The sequence below is a fragment of the Nerophis lumbriciformis genome, linkage group LG26 (genome assembly GCF_033978685.3).
Source record: "Nerophis lumbriciformis linkage group LG26, RoL_Nlum_v2.1, whole genome shotgun sequence".
NCBI classification, from domain to species: Eukaryota; Metazoa; Chordata; class Actinopteri; order Syngnathiformes; family Syngnathidae; genus Nerophis; species Nerophis lumbriciformis.
The window spans coordinates 1,867,501-1,893,282 of record NC_084573.2 but is presented as its reverse complement, the minus strand read 5'-3'; the positions used below and the strand labels follow the sequence as shown (position 1 = coordinate 1,893,282).

At 28.4% G+C, this 25,782-nt stretch overlaps 1 protein-coding gene across 2 annotated transcripts in view; it reads right to left on the bottom strand.

The window, feature by feature from the left end:
- Positions 1-24,968, bottom strand: part of prkd1 (protein kinase D1) — a 67,594-nt gene extending 42,626 nt beyond the window's left edge. Inside the window, exon 1 of one of the 2 annotated variants that reach the window (XR_012051172.1) lies at positions 24,780-24,968. The gene's annotated coding sequence lies outside the window, so the exon portion shown is untranslated. The remainder of the gene's footprint in view (positions 1-24,779) is intronic. The other variant, XM_061987679.2, reaches the window with a different exon arrangement.
- Positions 24,969-25,782: the final 814 nt, after the last annotated feature.

Sequence of the window (25,782 nt, the reverse complement as noted above, 5' to 3'; positions counted from 1 at the left end):
AAGAAAACGCTACGATATTACGCTACAAGATAACACTACAAAATAACGCTACATGATATTGCTACATTATTACGCTACAAAATAACGCTACAAGATAGTCCTACAAGAAAATGCTACGAGATTACGCTACAAGATAACACTACAAGATAACGCTACATGATATCGCTACATTATTACGCTACAAAATAACGCTACAAGATAGTCCTACAAGAAAACACTACAAGATAACGCTACATGATATTGTTACATTATTACGCTACAAAATAACGCTACAAGATAGTCCTACAAGATAACGCTACAAGATTACGCTACAAGATTCCGCTACAAGATTCCGCTACAAGATAACGCTACATGATAACGCTACATGATAACGCTACATGATAATGCTACATGATATTGCTAAATTATTACGCAACAAGATAACACTACAAGATAACGCTACAAGATAATGCTACAAGATTACGCAACAAAATAACGCTACAAGATTACGCAACAAGATCACCCTACATGACATTGCTACATTATTATGCTACAAGATAACGCTACATAATTACGCTACAAGATAATGCTAGATAATTACGCAACAAGATAATACTACAAGATAACGCTACATAATTACGCTACAAGATAATGCTAGATAATTACGCAACAAGATAATACTACAAGATAATGCTACATAATTACGCTACAAGATAATGCTACATAATTACGCAACAAGATAATACTACAAGATAACGCTACATAATTACGCTACAAGATAATGCTACATAATTACGCAACAAGATAATACTACAAGATAACGCTACATAATTACGCTACAAGATAGTACTACAAGATAACGCTACATAATTACGCTACATTATAATGCTACAAGATAACGCTACAAGATTATGCAAGAAGAATTTATGTCAAAAGTTGTGATTAAAAAGTGAGCAAAATACAGTAAATATTAAATGTTATCATGAGTTACATTACATTACATTACATTACATTTACATAACAGCAATGATAGTATTCCTTGTTGCAGGTTTTCTAAGTTTTTAAGGGACTTTATATGCAGAATATATACTCGTCCTGTCAACGGCATTGCTCTTACTAGCAGTTTTTTACTATTTGGAATGCACACAACAGATAAATGTGTGTGTTTGCGTCACATAAGATTGTAAATAATGGGAAACAAATAGTACAGAATTCATTGAAGGTCTTGTTTGGTTCAATTTTGAATAGGAACAAAGCGCAGTAACAGAACACAAACTTTGATCCTTGTTCCAATTATACAATTATATAATTGTTCCAATTATACAATGAAACTGCAAAGAGGTATTGCAAAGGTCATTCCTTTTTTAAAATACAATTAATAAACACATCATGTAATTAATCACATGCGTGGACACGCACACACCTTTGTCTCGTCCCTGGCACCTCTTCTCACCATCCAAACCAACGACCATATATATATATATATATATATATATATATATATATATATATATATATATATATATATATATATATATATATATACATATAGTGATTTCCCCCCACTATATATATATATATATATATATATATATATATATATATATATGTATGTGTGGGAAAAAATCACAAGACTATTTCATCTCTACAGGCCTGTTTCATGAACCCACGCCAGGAAACCAACCGAAAAAGAACAGAAAACGAAACGACATCATCTGGTACAACCCCCCATACAGCAAAAACGTCTCAACGAACATTGGACACAAATTCCTCAATCTGATTGACAAACACTTTCCCAAAGACAACACCCTAAGAAAAGTATTCAACAAGAACAACATTAAATTGAGCTACAGCTGTATGAACAATATACGACAAATCATCTCAAACCACAACAAAACAATTGCAAATGAGCCGTCGGCCCCCGGGCAGAGCGACTCCAAAACCAACAAAGGTTGCAACTGTCGAAAGAAACCTGATTGCCCTCTCAACGGGGGGTGCTTACAAACATCAGTTGTCTACCAATCTAAGGTAACACGCAAGGACATTAACACATCCGACACATATGTAGGATTAACTGAAGGAGTGTTCACAACCAGATGGAACAATCACAAGGCTTCTTTCAGGAACCAAAACCTGCGGAATACCACAGAACTCAGCAAACACATTTGGGACCTCAAAGACAATAATGTTGAATAATCAATAACATGGCAAATTCTTGCATCCAGCACACCTTACAATAGTGGTAAGAAAAGATGCAACCTATGCTTGAAAGAGAAACTGTTTATTATTTACCGTCCAGACCTGTCATCCCTCAACAAGCGCAGCGAAATTGTAACAGCATGCCGCCACAGACGGAAACACCTCCTAGGTAACACATGAGCCAATCACCACGCCCCTACGCCAGCCTGTACCCACCCACTCTGTGCCCTATATAAACCATGGTATGTGAATGCTCCCATTAAAATCTCCTGATGATTGAGGGTACCCCCCTCATGAAACAGGCCTGTAGAGATGAAATAGTCTTGTGATTTTTCCCCACACATACATATATATATATATATATATATATATATATATATATATATATATATATATATATATATATATATATAGTGTATCTATACGTGTTGAGGAGGTTAAGGAAGTTGAGGAGCTTGAGGAAGATGGTGAAGATGAGGACGGTGAGGAGGATGAGGAGGATGAGGAGGATGAGGAGAATGAGGAGGTGGAGAAGGTTGAGGAGGTTGACAAGAAGGAGGAGAAGGAGAATGAGGAAGTTGAGGATGATGAAGAGAATGTGGAGCGGGAGTAGGATGAAGAAGATGAGGAGCATTAGAAGGATGAGACAGTTGAGGAAGATGAGAAGGTTGAGGAAGATGAAGAGGATGAGAAGATCGAGAAGGATTAGGAAGATGAGGAAGATGAAGAAGATGAGAAGATCGAGAAGGATGAGGAAGATTAGGATGATTAAGAAGATGAGGAGGATGAGGAAGTTGAGGAAGATGAGGAAGATGAGAAGGTTGAGGAAGATGAGAAGGATGAAGAGGATGAGAAGATCGAGAAGGATTAGGAAGATGGCGTAGATGAGGAGGATGACGAAGTTGAAGAAGATGAGGAGATGAGAAGGTTGAGGAAGATGAGGAGGATGAGGAGGAAGAGAAGATCGAGAAGGATGAGAAGGTTGAGGAAGAAGAGGAGGATAAGTATGATGAGGAGGGACAGGGAGATGAGGAAGATGAGGAAGTTGAAGAAGATGAAGAGGATGAGAAAATCGAGAAGGATGAGGAAGATGAGGAAGATGAGGAGGATGAGGAAGTTGAGGAAGATGAGGAGGATGAGAAGATCAAGAAGGATGAGAAAGTTGAGTAAGATGAGAAGGATGAGTACTGTGAGGAGGATGAGGAAGATGAGGAAGTTCAGGAAGATGAGAAGGATGAGAAGGTTGAGGAAGATGATGAGGATGAGGAAGTTGAAGAAGATGAGAAGATTGAGGAAGATGAAAAGGATGAGGAAGATGAAGAGGATGAGAAGATTGAGAAGGATGAGGAAGAGGAGGAAGTTGAGGAAGATGAGAAGGATGAAAAGGTTGAGGAAGATGATGAGGATGAGGAAGTTGAAGAAGATGAGAAGATTGAGGAAAATTAAGAGGATGAGAAAGATGAAGAGGATGAGAAGATTGAGAAGGATAAGGAAGAGGAGGAAGATGAGGAAGATGAGAAGGTTGAGGAAGATGAGGAGGATGAGGAGGAAGAGAAGATTGAGAAGGATGAGAAGGTTGAGGGGGATGAGGAGGATGAGTATGATGAGGAGGAAGAGGGAGATGAGGAAGTTGAGGAAGATGAAGAAGATGGGAAGATCGAGAAGGATGAGGAAGATGAGGAAGATGAGGAGGATGAGGAAGTGGAGGAAGATGAGAAGGATGAGTACGATGAGGAGGATGAGGAAGATGAGGAAGTTGAGGACGATGAGGAAATTGAGGAAGAGGTTGAGAAGATCGAGAAGGATGAGGAAGTTGAGGAAGATGATGAGGATGAGAAGGTGGAGGAAGATGATGAGGATGAGGAAGTTGAAGAAGATGAGAAGATTGAGGAAGATGAAGAGGATGAGGAAGATGAAGTGGATGAGAAGATTGAGAAGGATGAAGAAGAGGGGGAAGTTGAGGAAGATGAGGAGGTTGAGGAAGATAAGAAGGTGGAGGAAGATGAGGAGGTTGAGGAAGATGAGGAGGTTGAGGAAGATGAGGAGGCTGAGGAACATGAAGATGATGAGAAGATCGAGAAGGATGAGAAAGATGAGAAGGTTGAGGAAGACGAGGAAGATGAAAAGGATGAGGAAGATGAGGAGGATGAGGAAGATGAAGAGGATGAGGAAGATGAAGAGGATGAGGAAGATGAGGAGGATGAGGAAGTTTAGGATGATTACGAGGATGAGGAAGATGAGGAGGAAGAGGAGGAGCCACTCTCCCTGCTACTTTCTTCACCTCTTCACTTCCTCATCCTCATGGTCGCCATGGCGCCGCTGTTTTGTTGTCATGGCAGCAGGCGCTCAAGGCTGCATCCTCACCGTCCCTCTCAGCACACACACACACACGCACACACACACACACACACACACACACACACACACACACACACACACACACACACACACACACACACACACACACACACACACACACACACACACACACACACACACACACGTATAATGACAGGAGGACACTTCACAGGCAATCATCATCAGTTGCCGAGCAACAAGAGAAATAACCTCGTCTGACAGAAACAGCTTTATTAGAACTGTCAGTGTGTGTGTGTGTGTGTGTGTGTGTGTGTGTGTGTGTGTGTGTGTGTGTGTGTGTGTGTGTGTGTGTGTGTGTGTGTGTGTGTGTGTGTGTGTGTGTGTGTGTGTGTGTGTGTGTGTGTGCGTGTGTGTGTGCTGCTTTTGTGCTTCAAAAACGTTTATCTTTTCTTTCTTCTCTCTTTTTGACGTCTTACAACTGTTTAAAGTCTAATAAGACAAAATGTCCGTCACCTGAGACACACACACACACACACACACACACACACACACACACACACACACACACACACACACACACACACACACACACACACACACACACACACACACACACACACACACACACACACAGAGAGAATGTGTGAATGTGTTAAACGTCACACAGGTGTTGAGGTCACCTGCTGCTGCTCTCGGCGACGTTAGCATGCTCGCTAACAGGCTAACAGTTCATGTGAAAATGTTCCCAGCATGAAATGAGGTGTTTTGACGCTAAAGTGACACAATTAGTCACCTTAATGGACGCGCCGTCTTCATGCTGGTGTACTCTGCTCTGCCTGTGTGGTAGTACTACCCTTTTGTAGTAGTACTACCCTTTTGTAGTATTCATTTTGGCATCTTTCAGCAACCAGCAAGCATTTTGATGAAGCAGCAATGCTAATAATGCTACTACTATACTCAATCATGCTAATAATGCTACTACTATACTCATTCATGCTAACAATGCTAATAATGTTACTACTATACTCATTCATGCTAATAATGCTAATAATGTTACTACTATACTCATTCATGCTAATAATGCTAATAATGCTACTACTATACTCATTCATGCTAATAATGCTACTACTAAACTCATTCATGCTAACAATGCTAATAATGCTACTACTATACTAATTCATGCTAATAATGCTAATAATGTTACTACTATACTCATTCATGCTAATAATGCTACTACTAAACTCATTCATGCTAACAATGCTAATAATGCTACTACTAAACTCATTCATGCTAACAATGCTAATAATGCTACTACTAAACTCATTCATGCTAACAATGCTAATAATGCTACTACTAAACTCATTCATGCTAACAATGCTAATAATGCTACTACTAAACTCATTCATGCTAATAATGCTAATAATGTTACTACTATACTCATTCATGCTAATAATGCTAATAATGTTACTACTATACTCATTCATGCTAATAATGCTACTACTAAACTCATTCATGCTAATAATGCTAATAATGCTACTACTATACTCATTCATGCTAATAATGCTACTACTAAACTCATTCATGCTAACAATGCTAATAATGCTACTACTATACTAATTCATGCTAATAATGCTAATAATGTTACTACTATACTCATTCATGCTAATAATGCTACTACTAAACTCATTCATGCTAACAATGCTAATAATGCTACTACTAAACTCATTCATGCTAACAATGCTAATAATGCTACTACTAAACTCATTCATGCTAACAATGCTAATAATGCTACTACTAAACTCATTCATGCTAACAATGCTAATAATGCTACTACTAAACTCATTCATGTTAATAATGCTACTACTAAACTCATTCATGCTAACAATGCTAATAATGCTACTACTAAACTCATTCATGCTAATAATGCTACTACTAAACTCATTCATGCTAATAATGCTAATAATGCTACTACTAAACTCATTAATGCTAACAATGCTACTACTAAACTCATTCATGCTAACAATGCTAATAATGCTACTACTATACTAATTCATGCTAATAATGCTAATAATGCTACTACTATACTCATTCATGCTAGTAATGCTACTACTAAACTCATTCATGCTAACAATGCTAATAATGCTACTACTATACTCATTCATGCTAATAATGCTAATAATGCTACTACTAAACTCATTCATGCTAACAATGCTACTACTAAACTCATTCATGCTAACAATGCTAATAATGCTACTTCTAAACTCATTCATGCTAACAATGCTAATAATGCTACTACTATACTAATTCATGCTAATAATGCTACTACTAAACTCATTCATGCTAACAATGCTAATAATGCTACTACTAAACTCCTTCATGCTAACAATGCTAATAATGCTACTACTATACTCATTCATGCTAATAATGCTAATAATGCTACTACTAAACTCATTCATGCTAACAATGCTAATAATGCTACTACTAAACTCATTCATGCTAACAATGCTAATAATGCTACTACTAAACTCATTCATGTTAATAATGCTAATAATGCCACTACTAAACTAATTCATGCTAACATTGCTAATAATGCTACTACTAAACTCATTAATGCTAACAATGCTAATAATGCTACTACTAAACTCATTCATGCTCTTAATGCTACTACTAAACTCATTCATGCTAATAATGCTAATGCTACTACTAAACTGCTTCATGCTAATAATGCTACTACTAAATTCCTTCATGCTAATATTGCTAATAATGCTACTACTAAACTCATTCATGCTAAAAATGCTACTACTAAACTCATTCATGCTAATAATGCTACTACTAAAATCAATCATGCTAATAATGCTAATAATGCTACTACTATACTCATTCATGCTAATAATGCTAATGATACTACTAAACTCCTTCATGCTAATAATGCTACTAATAAACTCATTCATGCTAATATTGCTAATAATGCTACTACTAAACTCATTCATGCTAATAATGCTAATGCTACTACTAAACTCCTTCATGCTAATAATGCTACTAATAAACTCATTCATGCTAATAATGCTACTACTAAACTCATTCGTGCTAACAATGCTAATAATGCTACTACTATACTCATTCATGCTAACAATGCTAATAATGCTACTACTATACTCATTCATGCTAACAATGCTAATAATACTACTATTAAACTCATTCATGCTAATAATGCTACTACTAATTTTATTCATGCTAACAATGCTAATAATGCTACTACTAAACCTATTAATGCTAACAATGCTAATAATACTACTACTAAACTCAATCATGCTAACAATGCTAATAATGCTACTACTAAACTCATTCATGCTAACAATGCTACTACTAAACGTATTCATGCTAACAATGCTAATAATACTACTACTAAACTCATTCATGCTAATAATGCTAATGCTACTACTAAACTCATTCATGCTAATAATGCTACTACTAAACTCATTCATGCTAATAATGCTACTACTAAACTCAATCATGCTAATAATGCTAATAATGCTACTACTAAACTCATTCATGCTAACAATGCTAATAATGCTACTACTAAACTCATTCATGTTAATAATGCTAATAATGCTACTACTAAACTCATTCATGCTAACAATGCTAATAATGCTACTACTAAACTCATTCATGCTAATAATGCTAATGCTACTACTAAACTCATTCATGCTAATAATGCTACTACTAAACTCATTCATGCTAATAATGCTAATAATGCTACTACTAAACTCATTCATGCTAATAATGCTAATGCTACTACTAAACTACTTCATGCTAATAATGCTACTACTAAACTCATTCATGCTAATAATGCTAATAATGCTACTACTAAACTCATTCGTGCTAACAATGCTAATAATGCTACTACTATACTCATTCATGCTAACAATGCTAATAATGCTACTACTATACTCATTCATGCTAATAATGCTAATAATGCTACTACTAAACTCATTCATGCTAACAATGCTAATAATGCTACTACTAAACTCATTCAAGCTAATAATGCTACTATTAAACTCATTCATGCTAATAATGCTACTACTAAACTCATTCATGCTAACAATGCTAATAATGCTACTACTAAACTCATTAATGCTAGCAATGCTAATAATGCTACTACTAAACTCAATCATGCTAATCAATCAATCAATCAATCAATCTTTATTTATATAGCCCTAAATCACAAGTGTCTCAAAGGGCTGCACAAGCCACAACGACATCCTCGGTACAAAGCCCACATAATAATGCTAATAATGCTAATACTAAACTCATTCATGCTAATAATGCTAATGCTACTACTAAACTCATTCATGCTAATAATGCTAATGCTACTACTAAACTCATTCATGCTAAAAATGCTTCTAATAAACTCATTCATGCTAATAATGCTACTAATAAACTCATTCATGCTAATAATGCTACTACTAAACTCATTCATGCTAACAATGCTACTACTAAACTCATTCATGCTAATAATGCTAATAATGCTACTACTAAACTCATTCATGCTAACAATGCTAATAATGCTACTACTAAACATATTCATGCTAACAATGCTAATAATACTACTATTAAACTCATTCATGCTAATAATGCTAAAGCTACTACTAAACTCATTCATGCTAATAATGCTACTACTAATTTTATTCATGCTAACAATGCTAATAATGCTACTACTAAACTTATTAATGCTAACTGCTAATAATGCTACTACTAAACTCAATCATGCTAACAATGCTAATAATGCTACTACTAAACTCATTCATGCTAGCAATGCTACTACTAAACTTATTCATGCTAACAATGCTAATAATACTACTACTAAACTCATTCATGCTAATAATACTAATGCTACTACTAAACTCATTCATGCTAATAATGCTACTACTAAACTCATTCATGCTAACAATGCTAATAATGCTACTACTAAACTCATTAATGCTAGCAATGCTAATAATGCTACTACTAAACTCAATCATGCTAATAATGCTAATAATGCTACGACTAAACTCATTCATGCTAATAATGCTACTAATAAACTCATTCATGCTAATAATGCTACTAATAAACTCCTTCATGCTAATAATGCTACTACTAAACTAATTCATGCTAATAATGCTAATGCTACTACTAAACTCATTCATGCTAATAATGCTAATAATGCTACTACTAAACTCCTTCATGCTAATAATGCTAATAATGCTACTACTAAACTCATTCATGCTAATAATGCTAATAATGCTACTACTAAACTCCTTCATGCTAATAATGCTAATAATGCTACTACTAAACTCATTCATGCTAATAATGCTACTACTAAACTCATTCATGCTAATAATGCTAATAATGCTACAACTAAACTCATTCATGCTAATAATGCTAATAATGCTACTACTAAACTCATTCATGCTAATAATGCTACTACTAAACTCATTCATGCTAATAATGCTAATAATGCTACTACTAAACTCATTCGTGCTAACAATGCTAATAATGCTACTACTATACTCATTCATGCTAACAATGCTAATAATGCTACTACTATACTCATTCATGCTAATAATGCTAATAATGCTACTACTAAACTCATTCATGCTAACAATGCTAATAATGCTACTACTAAACTCATTCAAGCTAATAATGCTACTATTAAACTCATTCATGCTAATAATGCTACTACTAAACTCATTCATGCTAACAATGCTAATAATGCTACTACTAAACTCATTAATGCTAGCAATGCTAATAATGCTACTACTAAACTCAATCATGCTAATAATGCTAATAATGCTACGACTAAACTCATTCATGCTAATAATGCTACTAATAAACTCATTCATGCTAATAATGCTACTAATAAACTCCTTCATGCTAATAATGCTACTACTAAACTAATTCATGCTAATAATGCTAATGCTACTACTAAACTCATTCATGCTAATAATGCTAATAATGCTACTACTAAACTCCTTCATGCTAATAATGCTAATAATGCTACTACTAAACTCATTCATGCTAATAATGCTAATAATGCTACTACTAAACTCCTTCATGCTAATAATGCTAATAATGCTACTAATAAACTCATTCATGCTAATAATGCTAATAATGCAACTACCATTCATCATCATCATTCATCCATCATCCATCTATTCATCATCATACATCAATCATTGATCCATCATCCATCCATCCACCCATCCATCCAATCTTAACCATTCATCCATCTTCCATCCATCCACTCATCCATCCAATCATAATCATTCATTCACCATCCATCATCATCTTTCTATCATCCATCCATCATCATTCATCCATCCGTCATATTCATCCATCATCATCCATCCATTCATCCACCCATCATCCATTCATCATCATTCATCCATCATTCATTCATCTGTCATATTGATCCATCATCTACCCATCCATCCGTCATATCCCTCATCATTCATTCACACATTCATCCATTTATCCATTCATTCATCATCCATCCATCCATCCATCCATCCATCCATCCATCCACCATCCAACCATCCATTCATTCATCATCCATCAATCCCCCACTCATAGATCCATCAATCCACACACTCATCCATCCATTTAATCATATCAATCATCCATCCATCCATCCATCCATCCATCCATCCATCCATCCATCCATCCATCCATCCATCCACCATCCAACCATCCATTCATTCATCATCCATCAATCCCCCACTCATAGATCCATCAATCCACACACTCATCCATCCATTTAATCATATCAATCATCCATCCATCCATCCATCCATCCATCCATCCATCCATCCATCCATCCATCTATCCATCCATCCACCATCCAACCATCCATTCATTCATCATCCATCAATCCCCCACTCATAGATCCATCAATCCACACACTCATCCATCCATTTAATCATATCAATCATCCATCCATCCATCCATCCATCCATCCATCCATCCATCCATCCATCCATCCATCCATCTATCCATCCATCCACCATCCAACCATCCATTCATTCATCATCCATCAATCCCCCACTCATAGATCCATCAAACCACACACTCATCCATCCATTTAATCATATCCATCATCCATCCATCCATCCATCCATCCATCCATCCATCCATCCATCCATCCATCCATCCATCTATCCATCCATCCACCATCCAACCATCCATTCATTCATCATCCATCAATCCCCCACTCATAGATCCATCAATCCACACACTCATCCATCCATTTAATCATATCCATCCATCCATCCATCCATCCATCCATCCATCCATGTTCTGTACCACTAAATGGTCATCATGGTTAGCTGGAGCCTATCCCAGCTGACATTTTCTAGCACTTACTAAATGTTATCTTTTTATCATCTAGCAGTATCTTATCATTGCTTGATTATCATTTAATTATTGTTTTGTTATTATCTTATATTATTATTATTATATTATTTTATTATTACCTTATTATTATTTTATATATTTTTTTTACATTATTATATTATTATTTGTATTATTATTTTATTATATATTTTTGTTATCATTATTCTATTATTATCTTATTATTAATGTATTATTGTCTTATTATTATCTCCATATTATTATTTTTTAATTATGTTTTCATTATCTTATCGTCTTAATTGTATCTTATCATTTTATTTTGTTATTAAAGTTTTATCATTATCTTATCTTATCTTTGTATCTTATGTCCTATACCTCATCGTATCATTAACTTTTAATTATGATATCATTATCTGATGATTCTCAGCATTATCTTACTAGTATCTTATCATTATTATCTATTGTGGACATTATTTAGAGTATGCCTTATTTCTGTTGGACATTATTTATGGCATGCATTATTTATGTTTGATATTATTTATGACTTATATTTATGTTAGACAATATTTATGTTGGACATTATTTATGTTTGCCAATATTGATGTTGAACGTCATCATTGTCAGACAATATTTATATTGAACATTATTTATATTGAACATTATTCATGTTGGACAGTATTTATGTTTGACATTATTTATGTTGGACATTATTTATGTTTTACATTATTTGTGTTGGACATTATTTATGTTGGACATTATTTATAGCATGCATTATTTATGTTTAAAATTATTTTATGTTGAAGATCATCTTTGTCTGACATTATTTATGTTTGACATTATTTATGTTATATATTATTTATATTAATTAATATTGATGTTGAACAGCCAAAAAGAGACAAGCGGTAGAAAATGGATGGATGGACATTGATTACATTAGAAATTATTCATGTTGAACATTAATTATGTGAACTATCAGTAATGTTGGACATTATTGATTTTAGATATATTTGTTGTACTATTTGTGTTAGCCATCATTCAAGTTATATATTATTTATGTTATACATTATTTATGTTAGGTATTATAATTGTTAGACTTGCAATATGAGACATCATTTATGTTAGATATTTCTTATGTCGGAAATTATTTATGTTATATATTTTATTTGTCAGACTGTTTATACTAGACATTAATTATATTAAACATTACAAATAACAAAAATGATTTATATCACATATTTTTAATGTTAGATCATATTTATGTTCAATATTATTTATGTTAAACAACATTTATACTAGACATTATTTATGTTAGCTATTATTTATGTTAGATTATATTTGTATTAAACATTATTTATGTTGGATATTATTCATATTAGATGCTATTTATGTCAGACATTATTTATGTTAGATATGATTCATGTTAGATACTATTTATGTTAGATATATTTATGTTAGATATTATTCATGCAAGGTATTATTTATTTTAAATATTATTTATGTTAGATATTATTTATGTTAGATATTACTTATACCGGACATTATTTTGTTAGATATTATTTATGTTAGATATTATTTATGTAAAATATTTATGTGAGATATTATTTATGTCAGATATTGTTTATGTTAGATATTATTCCTGTTAGACAATATTCCTGTTAGACAATATTCATGTAAGGTATTATTTATTTTAGATATTATTTATGTTAGATATTATTCATGTTAGGTATTATTTATGTTAGATATTATTTATGTCAGATATTATTTATTTTAGATATTATTTATGTTAGATATTACTTATACTGGACATTATTTTTGTTAGATGTTATTTATGTTAGATATTATTTATGTTGCACATTATTTATGTTAGATATTATTCATGTTAGGTATTATTTATGTTAGAAAATATTTATGGTGAACAATATTTATGCTGGATATAATATATGTTAGATATATTTATGTTAGATATTATTCATGTAAGGTATTATTTATTTTAGATATTATTTATGTTAGATATTGTTAGATATTACTTATACTGGACATTATTTTGTTAGATATTATTTATGTTAGATATTTATACTAGATATTATTTATGTCAGATATTGTTTATGTTAGATATCATTCCTGTTAGACAATATTCATGTTAGATATTATTTATGTTAGATATTATGTATATTAGATATTATCCATGTTAGATATTATTTATGTTAGATAATTATGTTAGATATTTTTATGTCCGATATTGTTTATATTAGATATTATTCCTGTTAGATATTATTCATGTTAGATATTATTTATGTTAGATATTATTTATGTTAGATATTATTCATGTTAGATATTATTTATGTTAGATATTATTTATTTTAGATATTATTTATTTTAGATATTATTTATGTTGAACATTATTTATGTTGGATATTATTCATATTAGATATTATTTATGTTAGACAATATTTATGGTGAACAATATTTATGTTGGATATAATTTATGTTAGATAATATTTATGTTAGATACTATTTATGTTAGATATTATTTATTTTAGATATATTTATGTAAGATATTATTAATGTTAGATATTATTCATGTAAGGTATTATTTATTTTAGATATTATTTATGTTAGATATTATTTATGTTTGATATTACTTGTACTGGACATTATTTTGTTAGATATTTATGTTAGATATTATTTATGTCCGATATTGCTTATGTTAGATATTATTCCTGATAGACAATATTAATGATAGATATTATTTATGTTAGATATTATTTATGTTAGATATTATTCATGTTAGTTATTATTTATGTTAGATATTATTTATGTCAGATATTATTTATTTTAGATAATATTTATGTTAGATATTACTGATACTGGACATTATTTTTGTTAGATATTATTTATGTTATATATTATTTATGTTAGCTATTACTTATACCGGACATTATTTTGTTAGATATTTATGTTAGATATTATTTATGTCCGATATTGTTTATGTTAGATATTATTCCTGATAGACAATATTCATGTGAGATATTATTTATGTTAGATATTATTTATGTTACATATTATTCATGTTAGATATTATTTATGTTATATATTATTTATGTCATATATTATTTATTTTAGATATTATTTATGTTAGATATTACTTATACTGGACATTATTTTTGTTAGATATTATTTATGCCAGATATTATTTATGTTAGATTTTATTTATGTTAGATATTACTTATACTGGACATTATTTTTGTTAGATATTATTTATGTTCGATATTTTTCACGTTAGATATTATTCATGTTAGATATTATTTATGTTAGATATTATTTATATTAGATATTATTCATGTTAGATATTTATGTTACATACTATTTATGTTAGATATTTTTCATGTTAGATATTATTTATGTTAGATATTTTTTATGTTACATATTATTTATGTTATATATTATTCATGTTAGATATTATTTATGTTAGATATTTTTTATGTTATATATTATTTATATTATATATTATTTATGTTAGATATTATTTATGTTATATTCTATTTATGTTAGATATTATCTATGTTATATTCTATTTATGTTAGATATTATTTGTATTAGATATTATTTATGTTAGATATTATTTGTATTAGATATTATTTATGTTAGATATTATTTGTATTAGATATTATTTATGTTAGACAATATTTATGGTGAACACTATTTATGTTGGATATAATTTATGTTAGATAATATTTATGTTAGATACTATTTATGTTAGATATTATTTATGTCAGATATATTTATGTTAGATATTATTAATGTTAGATATTATTCATGTAAGGTATTATTTATTTTAGATATTATTTATGTTAGATATTATTCATGTTTGATATTACTTATACTGGACATTATTTTGTTAGATATTTATGTTAGATATTATTTATGTCCGACATTGTTTATGTTAGATATTATTCCTGATGGACAATATTAATGTTAGATATTATTTATGTTAGATATTATTTATGTTAGATATTATTCATGTTAGATATTATTTATGTTAGATATTATTTATGTCAGATATTATTTATTTTAGATAATATTTATGTTAGATATTACTGATACTGGCCATTATTTTTGTTAGATATTATTTATGTTAGATATTATTTATGTTAGATATTATTTATGTCAGATATTATTTATTTTAGATAATATTTATGTTAGATATTACTGATACTGGCCATTATTTTTGTTATATATTATTTATGTTAGATATTATTTATGTTAGATATTACTGATACTGGCCATTATTTTTGTTAGATATTATTTATGTTATATATTATTTATGTTAGCTATTACTTATACTGGACATTATTTTGTTAGATATTTATGTTAGATATTATTTATGTCCGATATTGTTTATGTTAGATATTATTCCTGATAGACAATATTCATGTTAGATATTATTTATGTTAGATATTATTTATGTGACATATTATTCATGTTAGATATTATTTATGTTAGATATTATTTATGTCAGATATTATTTATTTTAGATATTATTTATGTTAGCTATTACTTATACTGGACATTATTTTTGTTAGATATTATTTATGCCAGCTATTATTTATGTTGGATATTACTTATACTGGACATTATTTTTGTTAGATATTATTTATGTTAGATATTATTTATGTGACATATTATTCATGTTAGATATTATTTATGTTAGATATTATTTATGTCAGATATTATTTATTTTAGATATTATTTATGTTAGATATTACTTATACTGGACATTATTTTTGTTAAATATTATTTATGCCAGCTATTATTTATGTTAGATATTACTTATACTGGACATTATTTTTGTTAGATATTATTTATGTTAGATATTTTTTCATGTTAGATATTATTCATGTTGGAGATTATTTATCCATCCATCCATTTTCTACCGCTTATTCCCTTTGGGGTCGCGGGGGGCGCTGGAGCCTATCTCAGCTACAATCGGGCGGAAGGCGGGGTACACCCTGGACAAGTCGCCACCTCATCGCTGGGCCAACACAGATAGACAGACAACATTCACACTCACATTCACACATTTATGTTAGATATTATTTATATTACATATTATTCATGTTAGATATTTATGTTACATACTATTTATGTTAGATATTTTTCATGTTAGATATTATTTATGTTATATTCTATTTATGTTAGATATTACTTATACTGGACATCATTAATGTTAGATATTATTTGTATTAGATATCATTTATGTTAGATATTATTTGTATTAGATATTATTTATGTTAGACAATATTTATGGTGAACAATATTTATGTTGGATATAATTTATGTTAGATACTATTTATGTTAGATATTATTTATGTCAGATATATTTATGTTAGATATTATTAATGTTAGATATTATTCATGAAAGGTATTATTTATTTTAGATATTATTTATGTTAGATATTATTCATGTTTGATATTACTTGTACTGGACATTATTTTGTTAGATATTTATGTTAGATATTATTTATGTCCGATATTGTTTATGTTAGATATTATTCCTGATGGACAATATTAATGATAGATATTATTTATGTTAGATATTATTTATGTTAGATATTATTCATGTTAGTTATTATTTATGTTAGATATTATTTATGTCAGATATTATTTATTTTAGATAATATTTATGTTAGATATTACTGATACTGGACATTATTTTGTTAGATATTATTTATGTTAGATATTATTTATGTTATATATTATTTATGTTAGCTATTACTTATACCGGACATTATTTTGTTAGATATTTATGTTAGATATTATTTATGTCCGATATTGTTTATGTTAGATATTATTCCTGATAGACAATATTCATGTGAGATATTATTTATGTTAGATATTATTTATGTTACATATTTTTCATGTTAGATATTATTTATGTTATATATTATTTATGTCATATATTATTTTTTTTAGATATTATTTATGTTAGATATTACTTATACTGGACATTATTTTTGTTAGATATTATTTATGCCAGATATTATTTATGTTAGATTTTATTTATGTTAGATATTACTTATACTGGACATTATTTTTGTTAGATATTATTTATGTTCGATATTTTTCACGTTAGATATTATTCATGTTAGATATTATTTATGTTAGATTCTATTTATATTAGATATTATTCATGTTAGATATTTATGTTACATACTATTTATGTTAGATATTTTTCATGTTAGATATTATTTATGTTAGATATTTTTTATGTTATATATTATTTATGTTATATATTATTCATGTTAGATATTATTTATGTTAGATATTTTTTATGTTATCTATTATTTATATTATATATTATTTATGTTAGATATTATTTATGTTATATTCTATTTATGTTAGATATTATTTATGTTATATTCTATTTATGTTAGATATTACTTATACTGGACATTATTTATGTTAGATATTATTTGTATTAGATATTATTTATGTTAGATATTATTTGTATTAGATATTATTTATGTTAGATAGAATTTGTATTAGATATTATTTATGTTAGACAATATTTATGGTGAACACTATTTATGTTGGATATAATTTATGTTAGATAATATTTATGTTAGATACTATTTATGTTAGATATTATTTATGTCAGATATATTTATGTTAGATATTATTAATGTTAGATATTATTCATGTAAGGTATTATTTATTTTAGATATTATTTATGTTAGATATTATTCATGTTTGATATTACTTATACTGGACATTATTTTGTTAGATATTTATGTTAGATATTATTTATGTCCGACATTGTTTATGTTAGATATTATTCCTGATGGACAATATTAATGTTAGATATTATTTATGTTAGATATTATTTATGTTAGATATTATTCATGTTAGATATTATTTATGTTAGATATTATTTATGTCAGATATTATTTATTTTAGATAATATTTATGTTAGATATTACTGATACTGGCCATTATTTTTGTTAGATATTATTTATGTTAGATATTATTTATGTTAGATATTATTTATGTCAGATATTATTTATTTTAGATAATATTTATGTTAGATATTACTGATACTGGCCATTATTTTTGTTAGATATTATTTATGTTAGATATTATTTATGTTAGATATTATTTATGTCAGATATTATTTATTTTAGATAATATTTATGTTAGATATTACTGATACTGGCCATTATTTTTGTTAGATATTATTTATGTTAGATATTATTTATGTTAGATATTACTGATACTGGCCATTATTTTTGTTAGATATTATTTATGTTATATATTATTTATGTTAGCTATTACTTATACTGGACATTATTTTGTTAGATATTTATGTTAGATATTATTTATGTCCGATATTGTTTATGTTAGATATTATTCCTGATAGACAATATTCATGTTAGATATTATTTATGTTAGATATTATTTATGTGACATATTATTCATGTTAGATATTATTTATGTTAGATATTATTTATGTCAGATATTATTTATTTTAGATATTATTTATGTTAGCTATTACTTATACTGGACATTATTTTTGTTAGATATTATTTATGCCAGCTATTATTTAAGTTAGATATTACTTATACTGGACATTATTTTTGTTAGATATTATTTATGTTAGATATTATTTATGTGACATATTATTCATGTTAGATATTATTTATGTTAGATATTATTTATGTCAGATATTATTTATTTTAGATATTATTTATGTTAGATATTACTTATAATGGACATTATTTTTGTTAAATATTATTTATGCCAGCTATTATTTATGTTAGATATTACTTATACTGGACATTATTTTTGTTAGATATTATTTATGTTAGATATTTTTTCATGTTAGATATTATTCATGTTGGAGATTATTTATCCATCCATCCATTTTCTACCGCTTATTCCCTTTGGGGTCGCGGGGGGCGCTGGAGCCTATCTCAGCTACAATCGGGCGGAAGGCGGGGTACACCCTGGACAAGTCGCCACCTCATCGCTGGGCCAACACAGATAGACAGACAACATTCACACTCACATTCACACATTTATGTTAGATATTATTTATATTAGATATTATTTATGTTACATATTTTTCATGTTAGATATTATTTATGTTATATATTATTTATGTCATATATTATTTTTTTTAGATATTATTTATGTTAGATATTACTTATACTGGACATTATTTTTGTTAGATATTATTTATGCCAGATATTATTTATGTTAGATTTTATTTATGTTAGATATTACTTATACTGGACATTATTTTTGTTAGATATTATTTATGTTCGATATTTTTCACGTTAGATATTATTCATGTTAGATATTATTTATGTTAGATTCTATTTATATTAGATATTATTCATGTTAGATATTTATGTTACATACTATTTATGTTAGATATTTTTCATGTTAGATATTATTTATGTTAGATATTTTTTATGTTATATATTATTTATGTTATATATTATTCATGTTAGATATTATTTATGTTAGATATTTTTTATGTTATCTATTATTTATATTATATATTATTTATGTTAGATATTATTTATGTTATATTCTATTTATGTTAGATATTATTCATGTTATATTCTATTTATGTTAGATATTACTTATACTGGACATTATTTATGTTAGATATTATTTGTATTAGATATTATTTATGTTAGATATTATTTGTATTAGATATTATTTATGTTAGATAGAATTTGTATTAGATATTATTTATGTTAGACAATATTTATGGTGAACACTATTTATGTTGGATATAATTTATGTTAGATAATATTTATGTTAGATACTATTTATGTTAGATATTATTTATGTCAGATATATTTATGTTAGATATTATTAATGTTAGATATTATTCATGTAAGGTATTATTTATTTTAGATATTATTTATGTTAGATATTATTCATGTTTGATATTACTTATACTGGACATTATTTTGTTAGATATTTATGTTAGATATTATTTATGTCCGACATTGTTTATGTTAGATATTATTCCTGATGGACAATATTAATGTTAGATATTATTTATGTTAGATATTATTTATGTTAGATATTATTCATGTTAGATATTATTTATGTTAGATATTATTTATGTCAGATATTATTTATTTTAGATAATATTTATGTTAGATATTACTGATACTGGCCATTATTTTTGTTAGATATTATTTATGTTAGATATTATTTATGTTAGATATTATTTATGTCAGATATTATTTATTTTAGATAATATTTATGTTAGATATTACTGATACTGGCCATTATTTTTGTTAGATATTATTTATGTTAGATATTATTTATGTTAGATATTATTTATGTCAGATATTATTTATTTTAGATAATATTTATGTTAGATATTACTGATACTGGCCATTATTTTTGTTAGATATTATTTATGTTAGATATTATTTATGTTAGATATTACTGATACTGGCCATTATTTTTGTTAGATATTATTTATGTTATATATTATTTATGTTAGCTATTACTTATACTGGACATTATTTTGTTAGATATTTATGTTAGATATTATTTATGTCCGATATTGTTTATGTTAGATATTATTCCTGATAGACAATATTCATGTTAGATATTATTTATGTTAGATATTATTTATGTGACATATTATTCATGTTAGATATTATTTATGTTAGATATTATTTATGTCAGATATTATTTATTTTAGATATTATTTATGTTAGCTATTACTTATACTGGACATTATTTTTGTTAGATATTATTTATGCCAGCTATTATTTATGTTGGATATTACTTATACTGGACATTATTTTTGTTAGATATTATTTATGTTAGATATTATTTATGTGACATATTATTCATGTTAGATATTATTTATGTTAGATATTATTTATGTCAGATATTATTTATTTTAGATATTATTTATGTTAGATATTACTTATAATGGACATTATTTTTGTTAAATATTATTTATGCCAGCTATTATTTATGTTAGATATTACTTATACTGGACATTATTTTTGTTAGATATTATTTATGTTAGATATTTTTTCATGTTAGATATTATTCATGTTGGAGATTATTTATCCATCCATCCATTTTCTACCGCTTATTCCCTTTGGGGTCGCGGGGGGCGCTGGAGCCTATCTCAGCTACAATCGGGCGGAAGGCGGGGTACACCCTGGACAAGTCGCCACCTCATCGCTGGGCCAACACAGATAGACAGACAACATTCACACTCACATTCACACATTTATGTTAGATATTATTTATATTAGATATTATTTATGTTAGATATTTATGTTACATACTATTTATGTTAGATATTTTTCATGTTAGATATTATTTATGTTATATTCTATTTATGTTAGATATTACTTATACTGGACATCATTAATGTTAGATATTATTTGTATTAGATATTATTTATGTTAGATATTATTTGTATTAGATATTATTTATGTTAGACAATATTTATGGTGAACAATATTTATGTTGGATATAATTTATGTTAGATACTATTTATGTTAGATATTATTTATGTCAGATATATTTATGTTAGATATTATTAATGTTAGATATTATTCATGAAAGGTATTATTTATTTTAGATATTCATTATGTTAGATATTATTCATGTTTGATATTACTTATACTGGACATTATTTTGTTAGATATTTATGTTAGATATTATTTATGTCCGATATTGTTTATGTTACATATTATTCCTGATAGACAATATTAATGTTAGATATTATTTATGTTAGATATTATTTATGTCAGATATTATTTATTTTAGATCATATTTATGTTAGATATTACTGATCCTGGACATTATTTTTGTTAGATATTATTTATGTTAGATATTATTTATGTTAGATATTATTCATGTTTGATATTACTTATACCGGATATTATTTTGTTAGATATTTATGTTAGATATTATTTATGTCCGATATTGTTTATGTTAGATATTATTCCTGATAGACAATATTCATGTGAGATATTATTTATGTTAGATATTATTTATGTTAGATATTATTCATGTTAGATATTATTTATGTTAGATATTATTTATGTCATATATTATTTATTTTAGATATAATTTATGTTAGATATTACTTATACTGGACATTATTTATGTTAGATATTATTTATGTTATATATTATTTATGTTAGCTATTACTTATACTGGACATTATTTTGTTAGATATTTATGTTAGATATTATTTATGTCCGATATTGTTTATGTTAGATATTATTCCTGATAGACAATATTCATGTTAGATATTATTTATGTTAGATATTATTTATGTTACATAATATTCATGTTAGATATTATTTATGTTAGATATTATTTATGTCAGATATTATTTATTTTAGATATTATTTATGTTAGATATTACTTATACTGGACATTATTTTTGTTAGATATTATTTATGTTAGATATTATTTATGTTATATATTATTATTTATGTTAGCTATTACTTATACTGGACATTATTTTGTTAGATATTTATGTTAGATATTATTTATGTCCGATATTGTTTATGTTAGATATTATTCCTGATAGACAATATTCATGTTAGATATTATTTATGTTATATAATATTTATGTTACAAATTATTCATGTTAGATATTCTTTATGTTAGATATTATTTATGTCAGATATTATTTATTTTAGACATTATTTATGTTATATATTACTTATACTGGACATTATTTTTGTTATATATTATTTATGCCAGATATTATGTATGTTAGATATTATTTATGTTAGATATTATTTATTTTAGATATTATTTATGTTAGATATTACTTATACTGGACATTATTTTTGTTAGATATTATTTATGTTAGATATTTTTCATGTTAGATATTATTCATGTTGGAGATTACTTATGTTAGATATCATTTATGTTAGATATTATTTATGTTAGATATTTATGTTAGATATTATTTATATTAGATATTATTCATGTTAGATATTTATGTTAGATATTATTTATGTTAGATATTTTTCATGTTAGATATTATTTATGTTAGATATTTTTTATGTTATATATTATTTATATTATTCATGTTGGAGATTATTTATGTCAGATATTATTTATGTTAGATATCCTTTATGTTGTACATTATTTATGTTAGATATTATTTATGTTAGATATTATTTATGTTAGATATTTTTCATGTTAGATATTATTTATGTTAGATATTTTTTATGTTATATTTTATTTATGTTATATATTATTTATGTTATATATTATTTATATTAGATATTATTTATGTTATATTCTATTTATGTTAGATATTACTTACACTGGACATTATTTATGTTAGATATTATTTGTATTAGATATTATTTATGTTAGATATTATTTGTATTAGATATTATTTATGTTAGATATTATTTATGTTATATATTATTTATGTTATATTCTATTTATGTTAGATATTACTTATACTGGACATTATTTATATTAGATATTATTTGTATTAGATATTATTTATGTTAGATATTATTTGTATTAGATATTATTTATGTTAGACAATATTTATGGTGAACAATATTTATTTATTATATTTATTTCATTCGACAGTCACGTGACTTTTGGAAACATTTCCTCATGTTTGTGTGCTTGAAGAAAAGAGGCGCGAGTGCGCGTGCGCGTGACGCGCGCACGTTGTTCCGACAGGAAGTCATAAAGTGAGTCAACGCGCGCGCACGCGCCCAAGGCTTCCCGGGGTGAAGGCGAGGAGCGTTACCATGACAACACCGTCGGCTCCTCAACTTTGACCCGGTCCCGACCCGAGCGCGTGACGTGACAGAGGACGCGGACGCGGAACTGTGGGCTCCTACCTTGTGGTCCACGATGGAGCAGGCAGCCTCCCGGACCTGGGCCAGGCTCAGGTCCGCCGAGTCCAGCAGGACCGCCTCGCGGCTCAAGCCGATCTGGATGTGGAAGGAGATCACGCCCCCCGCCACGCAAGACGCCGCCAGCGGGCTGGGCGCGCGGATGAGCGGAGGCGCACTCATGGGAGCCGCGGAGGAGCAGGACCACGGGCAGGACCACGGGCAGGACCACGGGCGGGACCGGAACACCGGCTGGACTCGACGCGCCGCCCGGTCCGCTGGGCGGTGTGCGTGTGCGCGTGCGCGTGCGCCAGGGCGGTGAGGGGCGGGGGCGACTTCATATTCATCAGGTGGTGATGGCGATGACGTCACGTGTTTGACAACTTTCAACACACTTGACTTGACCAAGCCGTTGCCATGGACACCACTCGCTCTCTCTCTCTCTCTCTCTCTCTCTCTCTCTCTCTCTCTCTCTCTCTCTCTCTCTCTCTCTCTCTCTCTCTCTCTCTCTCTCTCTCTCTCTCTCTCTCTCTCTCTCGTCAGTGGGCGGAGCATCCAGTCACATGACCACTGCCTGATGAAAGTCACGTGACTTACAATAAAATACCTCCCAATGAGCAGAGTGCGCCTGTCTTTTCATTTTCTTTTATACTTTCATTTTCCTTCTTTCTTTCTCTTTCTCTCTTCCCTTGTTTCATCATATTTGATTGTATGTTTTACTTTCTTTTTCTTTTTTCTTTCTCTTTCTCTCTTCTTCCCTCGTTTCATCATATTTAATTTTCTTTTTTACTTTCATTTTCCTTCTTTCTTTCTCTTTCTCTCTTCTTCCCTCGTTTCATCATATTTAATTTTCTTTTTTACTTTCATTTTCCTTCTTTCTTTCTCTTTCTCTCTCCTTCCATTGTTTCATTATATTTCATTTTCTTTTTTTACTTTCATTTTCCCTTCTTTCTTTCTCTTTCTCTCTTCTTCCTTTGTTTTATCATATTTGATTTTCTTTTTTACTTTC